This window comes from Thalassophryne amazonica, chromosome 6 (genome assembly GCF_902500255.1).
Source record: "Thalassophryne amazonica chromosome 6, fThaAma1.1, whole genome shotgun sequence".
In the NCBI taxonomy this organism is placed as follows: Eukaryota; Metazoa; Chordata; class Actinopteri; order Batrachoidiformes; family Batrachoididae; genus Thalassophryne; species Thalassophryne amazonica.
Window position 1 is genome coordinate 5,182,243 of NC_047108.1, and position 13,101 is coordinate 5,195,343.

A 13,101-nucleotide genomic window follows, 5' to 3' on the forward strand; every position below is an offset into this window, starting at 1 on the left:
AAGAGGAAAACTGTGGAGGCGGAAACCATCTGTGCTTTGGACTCCAAACGTGCACACACTGATGGACATGGACACACACACACACACACACAGATTGGCTCGCGCTGCAGTCCAGCGCACGACCAGACTTTGAAACTTCAGTACTATGGCAAGCCAGCAGTGCCACAAATACGCCACTTTCAACTGGCATTTGTGTGTTTAATTTAATTTATTTTATTTGAAGCGTTGTGTAAAAAAGTGGTGCTGAGTTTTTGATTCAAAAGCGCAAAGAGCGCCGGCTTTGGTTGCTTTGCAGTGGTTGGTGGTGATGGTTGCATTGTTTTTGTTTTTTTACTTTTCCTTAAATTTGGCTCAACTGTGTAGCTATAAATGACTGTTCTGTTTCACAAGAGCCTGACTGTTGTGTTTAACAGAAAAGTGCATGTGGCTCTTCCAGGAAAAAGATGGCACGGCAACTTTATTTACAGCTATTTCCATCCACCTGTTGCTCACTCATCCCGTCACCAACACCAACTGCTCTGCCAGAGGCGGATCCAGCCTTTTATAGGGGCTGAAACCCCCTCCTGGTTTCTCCAGACACCACACTGACTTTCTTTTCATGTAGCTGTTTCACTCTCCACTCGTTTTGGATTTTACTTTTACTTAAAGTACATTTTATACGATAAATTTACTTTTGATACTTAAGTTCAGCAAATGTCAGATATTTTAAAACTTTATGTAAGTAAAGCCTCGTTGAGTGGTACATTCCATCTTTCACCTCATGAAATATTTGTTCCATTGAAAGAATGTAAAAACATTCATTATTTGTTTTATATAACGCCTAAACTAAATTCGTCATTTGATATTATATTAATTTGTAAACAACAGATAAGGGACTTACATTTTGGTGCATCACTGGTGCTTTGACATCAACAATCCAATATAAACTTTAAATAGGAGTCCAGAATTGTTCTCAGTCAACTTGGAAAAACAGTTAGATAGTTCAAAAATACTTCTGACGAGCTAAAAATTGCATCAGAAATTTGTCCAGCTTTTCACCCTAACAGCTCTTCATGCCTCCAGATGGCTTACGGTGTAGTGGATTTGTTTTGTGTGTGTGTTTGTTAGAAGAATTAGCACAGTCAGTTATCTCATTCAAATCATCGTCTGTCAGCAAAACAAACTCTTCCATGTTTAGGTAAACGCCGCCCCCACTAGTTTGTGCATGCGCTGGGTTTGCAGCGTGCAATGGGACCAAATTTGCACGGTAAATGGAACCAATAATCCATGTCACGTGACATACAAAGCACCAATCAAACAACAAGGATCCACTTAACTGTTATATAAACATCAACAGTCTTGTTACTATAAGCACTTTGTGTGATGCACTGTTACAACTGCATCAACCAAAATAGCAGGTTCAGTGTGAAACCCCCATGCAGTCAGCGCACCCTCAACCAAACACTGCGCTAGTTATAGCGCTTTTGTGTGTTTGTGTGGACTCTCCATCGTCAGTTATCACAAATTTTGACTCTTTATCTGGTTGTCTCAATGCGAATGAAGATGTGCTAAACCGTGGCTGCCACACCCATCTATTTCCACTCCATCTGTGGCAGTGGCGGCGCCAGAAAAGTTTTGTTGGGGGGGCTGAGGGGGAGCTGGGGTAAAAGTTGGAGAGGCTCCACAAAATGTCGTTGAAATGAACAATATATAGTAAATTGCTTTATAAATACCAAGGTATATGTTTTAGTCACCCATGCTCCTCTAAAATGTGGTATCAATGCACACACACATCACTTAGAATGATTGCCGAACAACAATATACAGCTTCTGTATATTCTGTGTTAGTGCACAGCTGTGGCCGACGTGCTTGATGAATTCCTGCACAAAAAGTAGTTCCCAGATAATTGTGATATATTCCTGTGAGATAATAAGTATATCTCATCTAAATCAATTCTAAAATTTACCAGTAATAAAATTATAAAGATACGTAAGTGAAGTTTTAAGAGTGGCCGTAATAAATATTTCAGAAACCTAAATTTTTGGAGTATGCAGTTAAATTTGTCTCATTAATACTTGCGAAAGCACAGAGGGTGATTTACAAATATCCTTTGATTTATACACGTGCTTTGTGATCCACAAACACAAATTTCTGATTTGTAACGTGTGTGGGTTTTTACAAATAAATGTTTATTTGCAAAACTGAAAATTCTGTTTGTGAAGGGTGATTCAGCATTGGTGGATCACCGAACACACACATTCATCACTTTGCTCAGTTACACAATATTGAGACATTCTCAGTGCAAAACTGCAGTTGAGATCCACAAATATGTCAGTCACTATTCACATTCTTGGCAGAATTATTGGGGGGGCTGAGGGGGGGGGGGCTTGGCTATTGAGGGGGCACTGCCACTGATCTGTGGAGACATATATACACGCACACACACACATAGACACACACACTAGGCTGTAATTTCCCCCCTTTTGAGGTATCTGTCTAATCCCCTCCCAGTTTGGTTGCTGAGTTCTTGTTACTTGGATACCAGTTACTACGGTTGCTTGGGCTGATGGGGTTACCTTGGCAACCATACCATCCCATTGTGTGGATGCAGACACAGTGGGCCAGTCCCAAGTATACACACATTCTTGTTCCTTTTTGTGCAGATTTGTGAGGACTCTGATATGATACGTTCTCAAGGCCCAAATCCAAAACTTCCAGATGTCAGATTTGCAGACTCATCAGAGGGATTCTGCCTCGTGCTGTTATTAATGACTGTTGCTAAGTGGAACCTCACTATCAAGGTCCATTCCAGACCCCAAGCATGAGGGCAGCGGTAGAGTTAACTCGAGGTGTCCGGGTTTAAAAGCACCTTTTCCTCTTCTGCACGCCCCAGTTGGGTGAAATTGTCTGTTCTCACAGAAGCGATCGTGTTACTTAGGACAGACGTTCTTCACAGGTTTGTCATCATTGTGATACACTTTTCATTATTTTTGCCTCGTCTATGGGCGTTTAATAATTTCTGATTAAATTATAGTCATACCGATGCCACAACACCCGGCCAATCCAAACAGGAGGGTTTTATGTATGTATGTATGTATGTATATATGTGTGTGTGTGTGTGTGTGTGTGCGTGCGTGCGCGCTAATGAAATAAAAATGTTTTGGATTTGACTCATCATTCTATTTTCACCATCAAGGTAAGAACTCGATATAAGAGACAACAATCTCTCAGTTGACGCTTCTCATCTCAAATGCTGCCATCCTATTAGTTTGCAAAAATTCAGTACTTTAACATTTCCCATAATGCCTCTGCATTTCCCAGAATGCACCGTGGTGCCAGCAGAGTTCCGGAGTCTCACAGCGCATGTAAACATTGGCTAGCGATGATGTGGGCGGGGTTGATCCAGCGAGTTCACGGGTGATTGTGATGATGTCATGTTCTTCCAAGTTGAGAGGGTTATGTAGAGGAGGTGGTGCACCTGTGATGGACCTCTGCCATGCCCCAATGTTGTCTTTTTGTCCATACTTCGCGAGGTTTGTTTACACTGTGCCCTGAACCGGAACTCTGCTGAAACTGACCTCTCGTGTGAGTCGTGGACCACAAGATAGCACGAGATTCATAATTGCGAAACAGCAAAAGTCCTAATTCATGTGGAATAAACCTCAAACGGTCATAGTCCACATTTCTGGTCTTCTATTCTGGACTCTCGCTGTTTCTGTCTCTCATGTCTTCTGATGTCTCCTCTGTGTTTAGTCCGTGTTCACTGGTTTCCAGGTTCACATGGTTCTTCTGTGTTGTTGTCATCAGATTGTCGAGCTTCATGCCTGCGTTTGCTTCTTACTGACTCACTGTCCCTGAGTTTAGCCGGCCTGTTTCAGATTTGGTAGCCTGGTCTGACTGTTCATCTGCCTGTTTTGGTGGATAACTCTTCTGCTGCTCCCCTCAAGGACACAGTTGACTCACGACTGATTTTCTGTGTATTTGACCTCTGTTTATACAAACCCAGAATAAATTATTTAAATAAAGAAATAAAGAAAAAAAGACAGTTCTTCTCATCTGCTGTTCCTGGACAATTGTGTGGTACAAAATGATCCTGTTGTGTGTACTCACAAATCTAGCCACTATTAACTGTAATAAATCTACTTTTACAGTAGTGTTCAGAATAATAGTAGTGCTATGTGACTAAAAAGATTAATCCAGGTTTTGAGTATATTTCCTATTGTTACATGGGAAACAAGGTACCAGTAGATTCAGTAGATTCTCACAAATCCAACAAGACCAAGCATTCATGATATGCACACTCTTAAGGCTATGAAATTGTAGCAAAGTAGAAAAGGGGGTGTTCACAATAATAGTAGCATCTGCTGTTGACGCTACAAACTCAAAACTATTATGTTCAAACTGCTTTTTTAGCAATGCTAGTATTTAGTTGTATAACCACAGTTTTTCATGATTTCTTCACATCTGCGAGGCATTAATTTGGTCGGTTTGGAACCAAGATTTTGCTCGGTTACTAGTGTGCTTGGGGTCATTGTCTTGTTGAAACACCCATTTCAAGGGCATGTCCTCTTCAGCATAAGGCAGGGGTGGCCAAGTTCGGTCCTCGAGAGCCACATTCCTGACACTCTTAGTTGTCTCCCTGCTCCAACACACCTGGATCCAATGAAAGGCTCATTAAAAGTCTGCTAACGAGTCTTTCATTGGATTCAGGTGTGTTTGAGCAGGGAGACAACTAAGAGTGTCAGGAATGTGGCTCTCGAAGACCGAACTTGGCCACCCCTGGCATAAGGCAACATGACCTCTTCAAGTATTTTGACGTATCCAAACTGATCCATGATACCTGGTATGCGATATATAGGCCCAACACCATAGTAGGAGAAACATGCCCATATCATGATGCTTGCACCACCATGCTTCACTGTCTTCACTGTGAACTGTGGCTTGATTTCAGAGTTTGGGGGTTGTCTCACAAACTGTCTGCAGCCCTTGGACCCAAAAAGAACAATTTTACTCTCATCAGTCCACAAAATATTCCTCCATTTCTCTTTAGGCCAGTTGATGTGTTTGGCAAATTGTAACCTCTTCTGCACGTCTTTTATTTAACAGAGGGACTTTGCGGGGGATTCTTGCAAATAAATTAGCTTCACACAGGCGTCTTCTAACTGTCACAGCACTTACAGGTAACTCCAGACTGTCTTTGATCATCCTGGAGCTGATCAATGGGTGAGCCTTTGCCATTCTGGTTATTCTTCTATCCATTTTGATGGTTGTTTTCCGTTTTCTTCCACGCGTCTGGTTTTTTGTCCATTTTAAATAAAGCATTGTAGCTCATTGTAGATGAACAGCCTATAATTTTTTTGCACCTGCGTATAAGTTTTCCCCTCTCCAATCAACTTTTTAATCAAACTACGCTGTTCTTCTGAACAATGTCTTGAACGTCCCATTTTCCTCAGGCTTTCAAAGAGAAAAGCATGTTCAACAGGTGCTGGCTTCATCCTTAAATAGGGGACACCTGATTCACACCTGTTTGTTCCACAAAACTGACGAACTCACTGACTGAATGCCACACTACTATTATTGTGAACACCCCCTTTTCTATTTTTTTTTACTAACAGCCCAATTTCATAGCCTTAAGAGTGTGCATATCATGAATGCTTGGTCTTGTTGGATTTGTGAGAATCTACTGAATCTACTGGTACCTTGTTTCCCATGTAACAATAAGAAATATACTCAAAACCTGGATTAATCTTTTTAGTCACATAGCACTACTATTATTCTGAACACTACTGTATGTGACCTTCATTGTTGTTCTCTGTGTTGGGGTCATCTGTCAAGCCATTACACAAACTTGTTCTCATAAAAACAGACATACAAGTACACAAACATTTGAAAAACTCCATGTGGGTGATTCTTTAACTACGGGTACTATTGGCCTTGTAAATGTAATTTCCACCACACCATTGCCTGACAATATAAAGCGCCTTGGAGCAACTGTTTGTTGTGATTTGGCGCTATATACATGTGCTCTGATGTCACTGTTTATCTCCATAGAAACTACCCAAACAATCTTTCATACGAACTGTTTAAAGGGACATTACAGTGTTGTGGTGGAAATTACGGCAATAGTGTGGGACAACTACATTTTGTTTAAAAAAAATCACAACAGTTGTATGACATTGAATACCCAAATTATGTTTTGATTATTTTACTGATATTTTATTCAGAGATATTTTAAAACATTAGAAAAAACGTTTCTTTACCATTCATTTTTATCATTGAAGATCAAAAGTCTGGGTGTGGGACAAGCACAAAACGGCAATATTTGCCTTCCAATGATGCTGAAAAAAGGTGAAAAAGTCATTTTGTTCTTCATTAGTAAAAAAAATTCAGTTAATTGGGTCACACAGTGATCAGAGGCCAACAAAAACAAATCCTGCTGTGATTCTGCATGTGTCCCCACATATTACTGTGTGTGTGTGTGTGTGTGTGTGTGTGTGTGTGTGTGTGTGTGTGTGTGTGTGTGTGTGTGTGCGCGCGCGCGCACATGATGCTGTTAATGAATTCACCAACAACCCTCTCACACAAACACTGACACCCCACATGCTGTTTTCTACAAACTCGGAATGAATTATCACCAAAAAATGGTTTATTTTCATGAGTGCACACACACACACACACACACACACTGAAGACAAGCTGTTTTTATTCTTGATTGTTTTAGTTGTGAGAGAAGCTGAAAAAACACAATGAATAATTTACACTCTTAATGATGCACGAAATTACACAACACCAAAGTGTCACCGAATCCATCAGCCACTAGAGGGCGCCGCTGGTCAACCAAAGACAAGTCAACTTGTCTGCGTAGTCGAAAATAAAACATGTGAAAGAGGGTAGAAAATATGTTTTACTTCATTCTACTCCCTTTGAGTAATGTACGGATTTTCAAAGATGAATGTGCGCAATGTATAAATGTTTTTAACTTGCTCAAATAAAGTATTCATCATCATCATCATCATCAACTTAAACACAGGGCACCTTTATAAATGACTCAAAAACACACAAAAAGATAATAGATTACATAAATAATTAATAACCACGTTATTGGATTAATAATGAAATTACACAGTTACCACAGGAGCAAGTAATCAAATATAACAACTGCTGCAGTGGGACAGTTCATATACTGTATATAGTTTTAGTTTAAAAAAAAAGAAGGTTAAATTTGTGATTTTTATTTAACTGAAATGAGCTGGTAATTAATCACTCAAAATATTTCCATTTTATACTCTGATTTTCTTACAATAATATTTGTTGTGAGACCTGTTTGGTAGAATGTCAGAAACAAGCAAGCAAAAGCACACACACACACACACACACACACACACACACACACACACACACACACACACACACACACACACACACACACACACACACACACACACACACACACACACACACACACACACACACACACACACACAAATAAGTATGGATTTCATAATGACCTCCGCCAGCAATGTTGGTGGAGGTCATGTTTCCACCCCTGTTTGTTTGTTTGTTTGTTTGTTTGTGAACAGCCTGGAGCCCACATTTTTTCAAATGTCATTATGAAGTTTTTGCTGCAGATTCATATCCTGATAGGCAAGAAATTATTACATTTTCAAGGTCATAGGTCAAAGGGCAACATTAGGAAGAATCATGGAAATGGTAAAAATTCCTATCTTTGACATTCAAAGAATTTTCAAAAATTCATAACTGTCAAAAAAGGTCAAATTTCTTTCATATATGTAGGATGGTGTCCTTTCTCGCCTGACAAAGTTTGATCCAGATTTGATCCGGATTGTGGATTTTGTGGACATTTGAATTTAATATTGAAAAGCCCATTTGATGTACATTTTGCATTATATCTCAATCAAAAGTTCCTCAGTCACTCTCATTTGTGACTGAGAGGTGCAAACTGGCACTCTGAATGAACAGACTTAATTTAATCCACATCTGATCAGTATTGTGGATTTAGGAGATATATGATTTTAACATTGAAAAGCCCTTTTGATCTATATTTTTTGTATTATATTTTTGCTTATGAAAAGTCACTTCTAACAGGTCTTTGGCCTTGAAAATTTCTTTCAAGGTAAAAATTTGTGGAATTGGAAACTAGTGTTGGCGGAGGTTTGCACTCTACGAGCGCGCTGCTCTATTTAGTCATGAAGCATACGGATATTAGGGAATATTAGAAATACTTAACTATTAATAATTATTTTCAAAAATGTTTTCATTCATCTACAAGGTAACGTGGAGTTAGAAGCATAAAGCCAAATTTCAATTCAGGCTATACTGACCAGAAATACAAAATATTGCCTCTGACAACCGTCAGAGTGGGTGGAACTTATGTTGTCACTCCTGTCTGTCTGTTGACCCGTTTGTCAGTTCAACTGAAGGCAGGATGTCTCAAATAGTTTCGGTCAGAGTTCAACAACATTTTCCTGTAAAGGTCACGGGGTCAGGGCAGAACTGGTTTAAATTGTGATCCAGATCTTCCTCTAAAATGACCTTTTTAGTGGTTTCTTTATGTTCTTTAACATTGATCAAATACAACCCCAAACTAGAAACAAATAAAGTGGGGATGAGGGCAATTTAGGATCTGTAATGATGCGAAAAAATGAAATATTGATGTGATTTCAAACAGGTGATTGTCATCATGATTTAGTGCAGAAGCAGAATCCATGAAAGCAAAAGAGGCAAAGAGGAGCAAAGATGGGCAAAAAATCCTCAGACTGCCAACAAATAACTAAGAAAACTAGAAGCACTCGGAGAACGCAAACCTCCGCCAAGGCCATAGGGTCACTGACGTCACATGGATTACCCTTTGGCAAAGAGACTTATTCCATGTGGTTTCATGCATCTACCATTAAGTTTCAGATTAAGTGGTTAACCCTCTGGGGTCTGAGGGCATTTTTTGGAAAGTTCACTCGCCTGGCATAAATGTTTTATTTTTGCTGTTAACAGCTCTCCCTACATCCTACAATCAAGTTTTATGTCTCTTTTTTCAGGACAACCTGAACTTTCAAAATATATATGCTATAGTTGTGTTTTATAAGTGTAATAAAGGTTTACAATCAGAAATAAGAAAGGAAAAAGTAAAGCGGGAAAAATAATTTTCCACACACATTTATTCAAAACACACAGCAAACTATAATAAACTAGTAACACGTCACTCCTAAAAACAATCTTTGGTGTGTCAGGTGAATCTGCCCTACAACTGGATTTTGGAAAACCATGTGACGGTGAACCAATTCCGATTGGACACTCACGTTGCTCATGTCATCACACAGCTTCTATGAGGAGTACAAAGATGGTGGATGGTGGCTCGAAAGTCCGCGGAGTTAACTTTTCAGCCAAAAAAAAAGTAAGTTTCTAGCTTATATCATTAAAAAGTTCTTTATAATTTAGTAAAGCTTGGTCTCAGCCGTCGTATACGATGGCATCGGCCGCAGAGGGTTAAACCCTTAGATCTTCAGCAAATGTATTTTATAAAGAGAAACTGCATGAACTACACAAGTTTTTTTATTTTCTAATAACAAGTTTATTCAGTGAGGAGAAACAAATGCTAAATTATTGTTTTGTCGTAACTTAATTTTTGTTCAGCCTTTGTGACCTGTCTTCATGAAGTTATAGATGCAAAAATGTTGAAATTGGCCCTATCCTCCAATGATAAAGAATCCTTAAAAGCATTACTGGATCCAGATCGTGTTCCAGATCATTACCAAAATTTAATGACTTCTAAGTTAGGTCAAGATACACCCCTGGTAAAAATTTCATTGAAATCTGTTGAGGATTTTTTAGTAATCCTGTTAACAAACCAACCAACCAACCAACCGACTAACCAACCAACAAACAAATGGACGCAACCGAAAACATAACCTCCTTGGCGGAGGTAATTACTCAAATAGAAAGAATGTTCCTCAAAGACAGACTGACAGAGATTTGCATATTTCTCCCTCCACAGTGAATCATATTAAATGGTTCAAGGAAGCTGGAAGGGAGCCAACCGATACTCAACACCCCTGATCTTCGAATCCAAGAATGGACGTATGTTAGCAAATTAAAAGGAACGTGACCAGAAAACCCCCAAAATATCTTGGGTTCATCCTGTCTACAGTGAAATCAAAGTCAAAGTAAATGTAAATGAAAGAATCTGTTTTGTTTTTCTTTGCATTTTCTGTATCGTCTCAAACTTTTTCTGATTTTGAGTTGGAGGTTTTTCTTTTCTTTATGCAGTGTTGCCCAAGTAACTTTGAAAAGTTACTTTATTAGTTACTTTTTAGTTGCTTTATACAGTTACTTTATACAGTTACTTCATTAGCAGCTTTATGCAGTTACTTTAATAGAAGCTGCTGACAACTAGCAACTAATAAGTAATGTCACTAATAAGAGAACTCGTAATTTAACTTGGTTATTTTTAAGATTGAGTAATCAGCAAAGTAACTAATTGTTACTTTTCTGAGTACTCAGTCTTAAAAATAACCAAGTTAGATTATGAGTTATTCATTAGTTACTTTCAACAGCTGCTGACAAGTTGTCCACAGCTGCTAATGAAGTAACTGTATAAAGTAACTGTAAAATATAACTGTATAAAGTAACTAATAAAGTAACTTTTCAACGTTACTTTGGCAACACTGTCTTTATGTCTGGGAGTAGAGTTCTGCCCTCTTCTGGAGGCTGGTGGATGGATTATTTTCCACCAGCAGAGGTAGGGAAAAATGGAACAAAGGAAAACAAAGGACTGCAGCCAAAAATAGCTTTGTGGGATCAAGGCCAAATTTTTAATCTAAAATCTTTGAGATTACAACAAAGCAGTTGGACAATTTTGGACATGACCAAAACAAGTGCAATGTAAACTCGAAGAAGTTAACAGAACTCAAAAATATTGAGGTAATCAATTGGCACAAAATTTTTGAGTTCATAAACGTAAAAATCAATTGTTCCCAGAACTTAAAAGTTTTGATTACATGCTACCTCATGATTACAATAAAATTAAAGTGTTGATTAAGTAAAAGTAAGTCCCTTCAGCTGCTCCCTTGTTTTCACTCAGGGTCACCACACAGTGAAAAAAGAACCAACTTAATCATTTGTTTGAATTGGTAACACCTGGCTGAATTAAGTTGGTTCAACTATTGCCTTTGTTCAGTGCAGCAGATCCAAGGCGGAGCTTGCATGTTGAATTGGCATTAGTTTAGCATCAGATGCCCTTCCTGATGCAACTCCACATTACATGGAGAAATGAGGCAGGGGTGGGGTTTTAACCAGGAACCTTCTGCTCTGAAACCAAACATGCTAAACACTTGGCCTGACCACCCCTGTTAAAGTGTTTTTTTTTTAAGTCAACTCAAATATTGTCGTATATAATTACTTAATTCTTTTGAGTTCTGCTTAAGTAATGCTTTGAAGTTGTGCTTACTTAATATACAATTAGTTCAAGTCAATCAAAAATTCTGAGTGTAAATTACTCAAAAAGCAAGATCATATTACATATTACAGCTCCTTTCTCTGCTCCTGACCAAGGCAGAGCCTCTACATCTGGGTTAGTCCCTGGGTGTTTGACTCTGGCTGACAGTGCTCCTAGTGGTTGGATTGTGTCCAGCTGTAATTAGGATGGGTTAAATGCAGGGGACAGATTTTGTTGTGTGTATGTATGTGTGTACAGTGACAGTAGAGGCTCTTCGTCTTCATTGGCTTCTACCCCTTGTCCAGTCCTGTTCGTGATTTTCATAGACAGGATTTCAAGGGAGCCCTGTGATAGACTGGCGTCCTATCAGTGAGGTTCAAGATGATAGCATGCAGTATATTGTATACTCAACAAAAATATAAACGCAACACTTTTGGTTTTGCTCCCATTTTGTATGAGATTAACTCAACGATCTAAAACTTTTTCCACATACACAATATCACCATTTCCCTCAAATATTGTTCACAAACCAGTCTAAATCTGTGATAGTGAGCACTTCTCCTTTGCTGAGATAATCCATCCCACCTCACAGGTGTGCCATATCAAGATGCTGATTAGACACCATGATTAGTGCACAGGTGTGCCTTAGACTGTCCACAATAAAAGGCCACTCTGAAAGGTGCAGTTTTGTTTTATTGGGGGGGATACCAGTCAGTATCTGGTGTGACCACCATTTGCCTCATGCAGTGCAACACATCTCCTTCGCATCATCCGTGAAGAGAACACCTCTCCAACATGCCAAACGGCAGCGAATGTGAGCATTTGCCCACTCAAATCGGTTACGACGACGAACTGGAGTCAGGTCGAGACCCCGATGAGGACGACGAGCATGCAGATGAGCTTTCCTGAGACAGTTTATGACAGTTTGTGCAGAAATTCTTTGGTTATGCAAACCGATTGTTCCAGCAGCTGTCCGAGTGGCTGGTCTCAGACGATCTTGGAGGTGAACATGCTGGATGTGGAGGTCCTGGGCTGGTGTGGTTACACGTGGTCTGCGGTTGTGAGGCTGGTTGGATGTACTGCCAAATTCTCTGAAACGCCTTTGGAGACAGCTTATGGTAGAGAAATGAACATTCAATACACGAGCAACAGCTCTGGTTGACATTCCTGCTGTCAGCATGCCAATTGCACGCTCCCTCAAATCTTGCGATATCTGTGGCATTGTGCTGTGTGATAAAACTGCACCTTTCAGAGTGGCCTTTTATTGTGGGCAGTCTAAGGCACACCTGTGCACTAATCATGGTGTCTAATCAGCATCTTGATATGGCACACCTGTGAGGTGGGATGGATTATCTCAGCAAAGGAGAAGTGCTCACTATCACAGATTTAGACTGGTTTGTGAACAATATTTGAGAGAAATGGTGATATTGTATATGTGGAAAAAGTTTTAGATCTTTGAGTTCATCTCATACAAAATGGGAGCAAAACCAAAAGTGTTGCGTTTATATTTTTGTTGAGTGTATTTGAGTTATCATGTTAATAACCTGTAGGGCGTGGACTCATTGATTCACTCACTTCATTTCACAGGGCACATGTCTCAGCTATCAGACTAACATTTTGCGCGTTAAGTGCCTCACTTTCACTTCCAGATTAGTGGCGTTTATACTGAGCA